This window comes from Euleptes europaea, chromosome 17 (assembly GCF_029931775.1).
Source record: "Euleptes europaea isolate rEulEur1 chromosome 17, rEulEur1.hap1, whole genome shotgun sequence".
NCBI lineage: Eukaryota > Metazoa > Chordata > Lepidosauria > Squamata > Sphaerodactylidae > Euleptes > Euleptes europaea.
This window is the reverse complement of record NC_079328.1, coordinates 38,871,587-38,880,245: the sequence shown is the minus strand read 5'-3', so window position 1 is coordinate 38,880,245 and position 8,659 is coordinate 38,871,587. Positions and strand designations below refer to the sequence as shown.

Sequence of the window (8,659 nt, the reverse complement as noted above, 5' to 3'; positions counted from 1 at the left end):
CTCTTTCCCTTCCCCCGCCTCTCCCTTCCCCTCCTCCAGCTCAGACCCTCTACATCCCTCTTAACAATGATTCTTTCATAGTTCTCCTCAGTTGAAACTCCCATTCACCATGATGCCTCAAACGAGAGACATCCGAGTTTAGTTCAAGGTGGTAGTTATTATTTTTAAAGCCCTTCATGACCTGGGACCCACATATTTGAAGAACTGTCTCCTGTGCATGAATCTGTTGGCTATCCTACCACCTAGGGTCTCCCGTGTGGCATTGACCAGAGCCCGGGCCTTTTCCATCGTGGTTCCATCGAATGGGCTCCCCGAAGAGGTGAGAAGGGTCCACTCCTTGGAGACCTTCAGGAAGCTCTGCAAGGCCGATCTTTTTGCCAGGGCTTTTGACAGGGAGTTGAATGGCAGGCATCTTTTAAGGGAGGAAGAGGGGAGAGATTTGGGGCTTGCTCTTTTATTTTCAGTTTTAGCTATTTTAGCTATTATTATAAGCCGCCTTGAACCATAAGGAAAGGTAGGATAACATTGTAACAAACAAACAAACAATTTTTTTTTAAGCGAGCAAATACCAGAGCAATAGGTTGTAGATAAAATGGGGATAACACATTTGTAACTTACGCACAAGTAATGGAAGGGGGACCATTCAGTGAAGACTAAATGGCCCTGTTAACCGGACACTGACCATTTCTTTCTGTTAAATTCTAGCAAGTATTCATTTAAAAACACTTGGCGGCAGCAGGGCCCTTGACTATTCTATGCATCTGTATGTTTACTGCACAGTGTGTATACGTGGTCTCGATTTATCATGCCTGGTATGGTTTCCTGGGGATGTTACCTTTCTTTCAGCACCCAGAAGAAGTTTGTTCCGGGGCGGGGTGGGGGGAGTGGAAGGATAAAAGTGTTGAAACATCCAAGTAGAAGCAAAAGTTTTCACTAGGAGGTTCTGTGCAAATGTTCATTTAAAAGTGTGCTTGTTCAGTGCATTTATATATCCTGATTTTCTGTTCAAAAGAATAGCGGAGAGTTTCAGTAGCAAAATGATACAGAATGTGATATGATTTTTATCTGTGCAACCTGGACATCCATGGGTATGCGGGTTATGGTACAAATTCAGGACACTGGTACATTACATAGACTCTAGTTTCCTGAGAATCTCAGCTTCTGTTGGGGTTATTGAGCTTCAAGAGGGGCCTGTTCTCCTAGAATCTCCAAACTACAAAGATCAGTTTTCCCTGGAGGACATGGCAACTTCAGGGTGGGCTTTATGGCATTGTATTCGCAGTAAGCTGCCTCCCCAAACTCCATCCTCCCAAAAATTTCACCCAGGCACTACAGTAAGATCTGCAGGAATGTCCCAAGCCAGAGCTGACAATCCTAACTTCTTTGCAGCAATAAGTAAGTACCCAGTCCTTATTGGTTCAGGAAAATTGTTTGGCCAACCGACAGGTGTGTTCTAGAAGGAACGAACAGATTGGGGTGAGTTTCTAGTAGTAATGTGTGAGGGTGTTCTGGTTCCTCTCTGGGACTGATTTGTACTGGTGGATGTGTGTATGTCTCCCCCTTTTCCTGTACCTGTATTTGCCAAAGGGCCTGAATGCTAAGAAAACTCCGATATAACGCACGTTGAGTTAATTCATGCAGATTTTTGTGGTTAATTTCAAGTATAGAAAATGCGCTTTGTTTGGCATACAGCTTGAATTTTGGGCCCATCTAGCTGTCCTTGAGGCGCCGTTCTCCTTCCAAAGAGCTTCTGCTGTTATTTTGAGTACCTTTTTTTTGATACCACCAAATCAAAGCGAAGATTTGAAATAGCTTTTTCTGAGAGCCTGAGACCAAGTCATAAATTATTCTACACTATGATTCGTTCACATAGTAAAACCATACCTCTTTGCTTGACATTACTGAAATAGAGAAAAGGGGAAAGTTAAAAATAAAATGAAACATTTAAATCTTTGCTGTGGAGAACCCTCTGATGACAATCTAGCCAAGTTGATAAAAGCTGCTATCAATTACGGTTTATTACTAATTTATTATGGGAGTATTAATAAACATTAAGATGACAGCGTCCTCCTGATCCTCCTGATCCTTCGAAAAGTGGCCTTTTTTAGAAAAAACAAAGATATGTTTCTGTGAGGGGGTCAGAAGAGAAGAAGGGCCTAGTATACAATGCTGCCAAATTCTGGAATCCTGATTTGCATGTAATCATTTTGAAGCCTGTTGGCCTTATTGCTGGAGCCAAGGTTTGCTGAATCGGTTCTCCAACAAACAAGCAACAGAAGTTTAAAACCGTTCAACGTATATCACTTGATACACTTAGGCTCTGCACCGCTGTGTCTGTTTGAATCATTCTTGTTAGGTGAATTTCTGTCTAGAAGGAAACTAATCCCTCTTCATATACTTAACTTCAGGAAACTCATTGGAATTAACACTAAATGATACTCCCGTATTAATTTACTAACCTGACATTAGCGGCAATTCATAATATTATCAGCAGTGTGCTGCCGAACAATTACGGTGGCAACAGTTTATTTAACTGCACTGTGTTGTGGAGGGCAGTCCTTTAATAAGGTAAGCGTTTAGCTCCCCACAGTATGTCAAACAAGTGATCTCAGCCGCCAATCTGCTCGGACTGGGAAATCGCTACCGTTGCCTATAAGGTTTAGAGATTATGTGCCAAGAGAGGGAATTGCCGCTGAGTGTGTTCACCCTCTGGGGAGGCACACTGCAGATGGGGGAGTTCAACATCTTCTAATGTTTAGCTTTTGTGTTAGTGTCAGCAGTTCTGTAGCAAAGTTGGGACGAGAACATTGCACACCCGTTGTGAATCTTTATGGGCGCCAGTTTGGAGAATTCAGTAGGCTGGAATGAGGAATGATTTCAGAAATAGAAACATTTTCTAGCACTACCTTTGCTTGTTTCCTTAACTGACTGTATTTCTAGAAAAGAGAAGGGGGGGAAACAACTGGGGGGTTTGAAGGCCCCCATGGTTTGACTTCATTGCATAGTTGTGGCCTTAGAAGTCGCTTGTATGTCTGGAGAAGAACCTTAAGCCCCTTGGTCATTTTCCCAACCAGCAACTGTCCTGAAAGTTCACTGATTGGCCTGCTGGGGAAACTCACGTTGACACTTGTCGATTTCCCCAGCAGACCAAATGGTGTCCCTCTGGACCATTTCAGTTCAGGAAAAAGGTGGAGTGGAGGGAAGGCTAAAGCCTCGCTCTCCTTGCATATTTCCTCACGTCTTGCCTGCGTTTTCTGGGTGTGTGTTTAGCCAACATCCAGAAAACGTGGGGAAGAGTGAGGGGGAGAATGAGGTGACCTCTGATGGTCAGAAAATGCATGCATAATCAAAGCAAAGCCCTGAAGTAGTTGGCGGGGTGACCGCGAGGAAACAGCCATGCATAAATGGACACGGTTTTTCCAAGTTAAAACTCAGTTTTCTGTCCACTGGATCTCAGGTCTTGCTGCCACTCAGTTTTGTTTTACTTTGTATGTTTAGATTTTCATTTCATGGAAGCAGGAAGAGAGGAGGTCCCTGTGTTTGACCAGGGTCGAGACTGCTGAATGACCTTTGTCTTCCTCTCAGCCGATAAGGTTGCTCAGAACCGGCTTTGTCAGTCCTTGATAACTTATCCCCTTCTCTTAGAACAATCAGTTCATGCTGATGAAACAGGCATCAAAGGTTTTATTATGTTACACTTAAGAGAAAAAGAAGAAAAAATAGCAACCCTAAAGCATAGAGCAGTTTACTATTGAATCAGTAATATTTGCTCCCACATCAGATCTTTTACCTGGCCACCTGTTGAACTCCTTGCCAGGGTTTAAAGATACCAATATTTTTTCCTCCAAATGTGCAAACAAACAGCTAATTTCATTGCCATGTTTTCTGTGCGCGCTGAAATAAAATGTGATTAGCCAGCTGAAAATGTGCAACTTTTCAATCAGGAGTTAATTCAGTTCCAGAAGCATATTCATATAGGTTTGAAACAAAATTGACCTTCTTGTTTATGCTGCCTGAACCACGTGATAAATGTGTTATTCACTAACAAGCAACTTGACAATGCAGATGTTATATGTACCGTAATAACATATAAAAGCAGAAGCGTTAAATCTTTCTTTCTCCCCCCCCCCTTATGAAGTTGTCACTGGTGTTTGGCTGACGATGCAAGGGGGACAAAATTTGTGGGGAATTCTGGTAACAGTCACCCACTATTTTTTGAGCACAACTTTTATTTCTTGCGAGGGTTGTCAAAACAGCAACCAACACATACAGTTGGATCCGACCAATTTTTCTGGTGGTGAGAAAGGAAAGAGGGGTCCCCTCTGACCACCCAAAAAGACTGTGTTGGGGATTATAGGACCTAAGGGTAAAAATTCCATGTGGGATAGAGGCTTTAGTAAAGAGAGAATTGTGTGAGATCGAGTGAAAAAGCTGACTGGATCCAACAAATATATTTTGAGCATCATCTTGGCTGAAGGCATTGGCCATTGGGATGAGTGTGAATTGTGCCCTTCTTGGCTGTCCGCCCAGTGATTCTCTCTGTCTACCCTGCAGACCTGCATCTTTGATTCTTCCATGCCCTGCGAGAATTATTTTTCACAGCTCAGCTAGTTTATTCTTCATAGGAACATCCTTAATAGTAAACAGAAACGTTCCACGATTGACCCTCTTTGGATTCTCCCTCCATCTCTTATCTGCAGCTATGGGGAAAGTCATGGTTGTTCCTGTTTTACAGAAGGCCACAAAAGATGAAAGACTGCGAAGGGTGAAGTGCCCATTGAGTTGTGTGCTGGACTCTCTGAATGGAGAGCTGAATTTTTTCGTTTCCTTAATGAATGCTGCCTTATGTGTGTGCAGCACACATGGAGAAGGGACTTCATCCCTCCCCCCCTTGGTGCCATTTTCATGACCAGAAACAGTTCTAGCCATGAGTTTGCATGTGTGTGTGTAAGTGCCGTCAAGTCACTTCCAACTTATGGTGACCCTATGAATCAGTGTCCTCCAAAACATCCTATCCTTAACAACCTTGCTCAAATCTTGCAGATTGAAGGCTGTGGCTTCCTTTATAGAGTCAATCCATCTCTTGTTGGGTCTTCCTCTTTTCCTGCTGCCTTCCACTTTTCCTAGAATGATTGTCTTTTCCAATGACTCTTGTCTTCTCATAATGTGACCAAATGATGTTTAGTCATTTTGACTTCTAGGGTCAGTTCAGGCTCGATTTGATCTAGAACCCACTGATTTGTGTTTTTTTTTGGGGGGGGCAGTCCACGGCATCTGCAACACTCTCTTGCAACACCACATTTCAAAGGAATCTGCTTTCATCCTATCAGTTTTCTTCATTGTCCAGCTTTCACACCCATACACAGTAATAGAGAATACTATGGCATGAATTATCTTGATGTTGGTTGTCAGTGACACATCCTTACACTTAAGAATCTATTCTAGCTCCTTCACGGCTGCCGTTTCCAGTCTCAATTTCCCTCTGATTTCTTGGCTGCCGTCTCCCTTTTGGTTGATGATAGAGTTTGCATGTGGGATTCCCCAATAGGCCAAACAGTGGTTAAGCGTGGTGGTTAAGAGAGGTGGAGTCGGAGTTGGAAAACCGGGTTTGATTTCCTGCTCCTTCACGTGAGTGGCGGAGGCTAATCTGGTGACCTGGGTTGGTTTCCCCACTCCTACACAAGAAGCCAACTGGGTGACCTTGGACACATTACAGCTCTGTTAGAGCTCTCTCATCCCCACCTACCTCACAGAGTGTCTGTTGTGGGGAGGGGAAGGGAAGGTGATTTTAGGCCGGTTTGAGTCTCCCTTAAGTGGCAGAGAAAGTTGGCATATAACAAACCAACTCTTCTTCTTCTGTGCCATGTGTAAAGTGAAACTAATAATAGTAGAACAACCCAATACAAGGCAAATGGGGGTATTCCCAACCCCATGCTTGCCTGAGAATGTTAATGCAGACAAGAGAGAACCAAGGGCAAGAGATTATTTTCTGCAAAGTACCCACTGGACATTTTTTTTGGTACTTCTTTTCTCCCACAATGCTCCAAGACTGAAATGAAGTCTGACATCCCATTCCTGAGCCTTGCAGCGGCCGGGGACAGCATGGCCTAGGGGCCTCTGTGGCTCCTCCAAAGAGGTTTCCCAGCTGCTGCGAGGCTAAAAAAAAAGGTCTTTAAAACAAAAAATAGGGGGGAAGCCCCGTTGAAAACAGATGCTGCGCCAAGAAAAACCTGGTGCCGCAATGCTGTTGCTGGAGGGGGCATTCCCGGGCTGGAGGGGCTTAGGAAGTTGGCTACAGTCAGCTCTGTCCCTGGGGACACCCCCCCCACCCCCATGCCAGCGCTGCATTTCTCTTCCAGGATTTAGGTCCCGGAGAGGCTGCAGCGTCAGAGGAGCACTGTGCAGCTCCATGGCGCCCAGGTGCTGATGGAACTGCCCCTGCCACCAGCGTAAGTGCCTCTTATTCCGTGATAAGAGGGCACTTACGCTGGTGGCAGGGTCAAGCTGCCTCCACTCCCCTTTCAGTCCAATCCTCAGGAAAGGACTGTGACTGCAAGAGGAGCCTTTTGAAAGGGGGCGTTTTTAGGGATAATGAGCAGTGTGGCCTCACCCATTCCTTGATTCCCCCTTGCAAATTCCCCCCCCCTTCCTCTGCGATCAGCCTGGATCCACAAACATATGGCAGCCCTAACACGCAATTGCTGAGATTCCACCAAAACAAACCTTGGGAACTGTTGGTGTATGTGCCACATGCCTATGAACTTTACCAGCATTCTTTACACAGCAATAAATGTCTGCTTTGGGGGAGGTGACCAGCCGCTTCTGTGGAACGACATTCAGCTGCTTCTGCCTTTCATGTCCCCCCTTTCCTTCTCCCTTCTGCTCATAGACCATATTGTCCACAACAGGTAACTAAATATGATTCTGTCTGTCTCCTGAAAGTGTGGTAGGAATGAGGAAAGGTTGAAGGAGCTGGGTAGGTTTAGCCTGGAGAGGAAACGACTGAGATGTGATATGATAACCATCTTCAAGTACTTGAAGGGCTGTCATATAGAGGAGGGTGCCGAGTTGTTTTCTGTTGCTCCAGAAGGCCGGACCAGAACCAACGGATTAAAATTAGATCAAAAGAGTTCCCATCTAAACATTAGGAAGAACTATCTAACAGTCAGAGCGGTTCCACGGGAGGTGGTGAGCTCTCCTTCCCTGGAGGTTATTAAGCAGAGGCTAGATGGCCATCTGTTTGACCTTAGGAAGATGATGAGAGGGAGGACATCTTGGCCATCTTCTGGGCATGGAGTAGGGGTCCCTGGGGGTGTGGTGGGGAGGTAGTTGTGAGTTTTCTGCATTGTGCAGGGGGTTGGACTTGATGACCCTGGTGGTCCCTTCCAACTCTGTGATTCTATGAATGTCACACCCTAGCTTTCACTCGGCAAAAATGCATCAAGCTAATGAAAACACTATTAAAATGGCCATTGTGTTTGTTTTTTGTTTTTTAAATCCAGTTATTTACGGCATGTTAGTGAGTGATGTGCCATTAAGGAAATACACCCAGCGCCTGCACACCTGCATTTGAGAGTGTCTGCGGATGGGGGAAGGGAAGGATGCAGGACTAATGTCTGTGGTGGCAGCGCTGTAAATCAATGGCAGGCTGTCTTGTCGAATCTTTACCCAGACAGAGAGAGACTTGAAGCAACAGCAAAGGTGTAACTGCCCTTTCCTCCCGTTCCTCTTAATGGGGTGTTAAATTAAAAAACTTCAGTTATGACCGCATAAACGTTGCTGCTGTTAAGAAAGTGGTCTGCAGCGCACAAACTTGGGACGAATCATTGAGCGCATGCATTTTAAAGTATATTAAAAATATTTATACAGTTAATTTGCAATCCAAGCGGAGCCTCTCCTCTAGATTTCAAATAAGACGGATGTGCAAAGGCTCTCCCATCTTTTTTCCTCTCTCTTTTTTACCCCCTCCCCACCGCACTGCCACCCTGATTTTTAGCCTATTGATGTGTCCCATCATTTATGGATTTGTGTTTGTCAAATAATGACACGGCCATGGTAGTCTCATTTGTATTCTTCGCAAATAGGAGGGCAAGAAACACTGTAAATTTTACACAAAGGCCACTAGGAAAGTCTGAGAGGTTAGACGCAACCTGCTGATCGGCTGGGGCGGGGAGAATCCTTGACTCCTTCTAGTCTGTCTCTCTTAAAGTAGAAGACTGTCGCTTTTTACCTACATAGAGCTGTTGTGTAGGATGGTCACAGTCCCACACACTAAACGTTTGGAAGTTTGATCGTCCAGTAAATGTCTGCAGCCACTAGGTCGGTGGTGGGTTTTTCAGGACTTGGGAAGCTAGCGATTTAAATGCCATCCTGTTGCAAAGACAAAACACCTTTTCGTTTCGTGCCAGAAAATTCCCATGGATACCCAAGAATGCTAGTGCTTGATGTTTAAATTAAGAGATGTAGATGCTTGAGCCTGTCTGGGCTGGAAGCTCTTGTTTGCAGGGACTCGTTGGTGAGGCAGAAGCTTTCTTTACGTGTACAAGGGCATGCCTTTCTGTATATTATTGCTCTATTCCCTCCCCCAGCCCAGGATTGAGCTGTGATACTGAAAAAAGAGATTTTGCAGCAAAACCCTGAGTAGATTAAGGCCTAGGAA

The 8,659-nt window shown here is 44.8% G+C and overlaps 1 protein-coding gene across 3 annotated transcripts in view; it reads left to right on the top strand.

Moving 5' to 3' along the window:
- The window catches only part of ZNF536 (zinc finger protein 536), a 351,761-nt gene that overhangs the window by 14,291 nt on the left and 328,811 nt on the right, over positions 1 to 8,659 (top strand). The gene's annotated exons all lie outside the window — the stretch shown is intronic.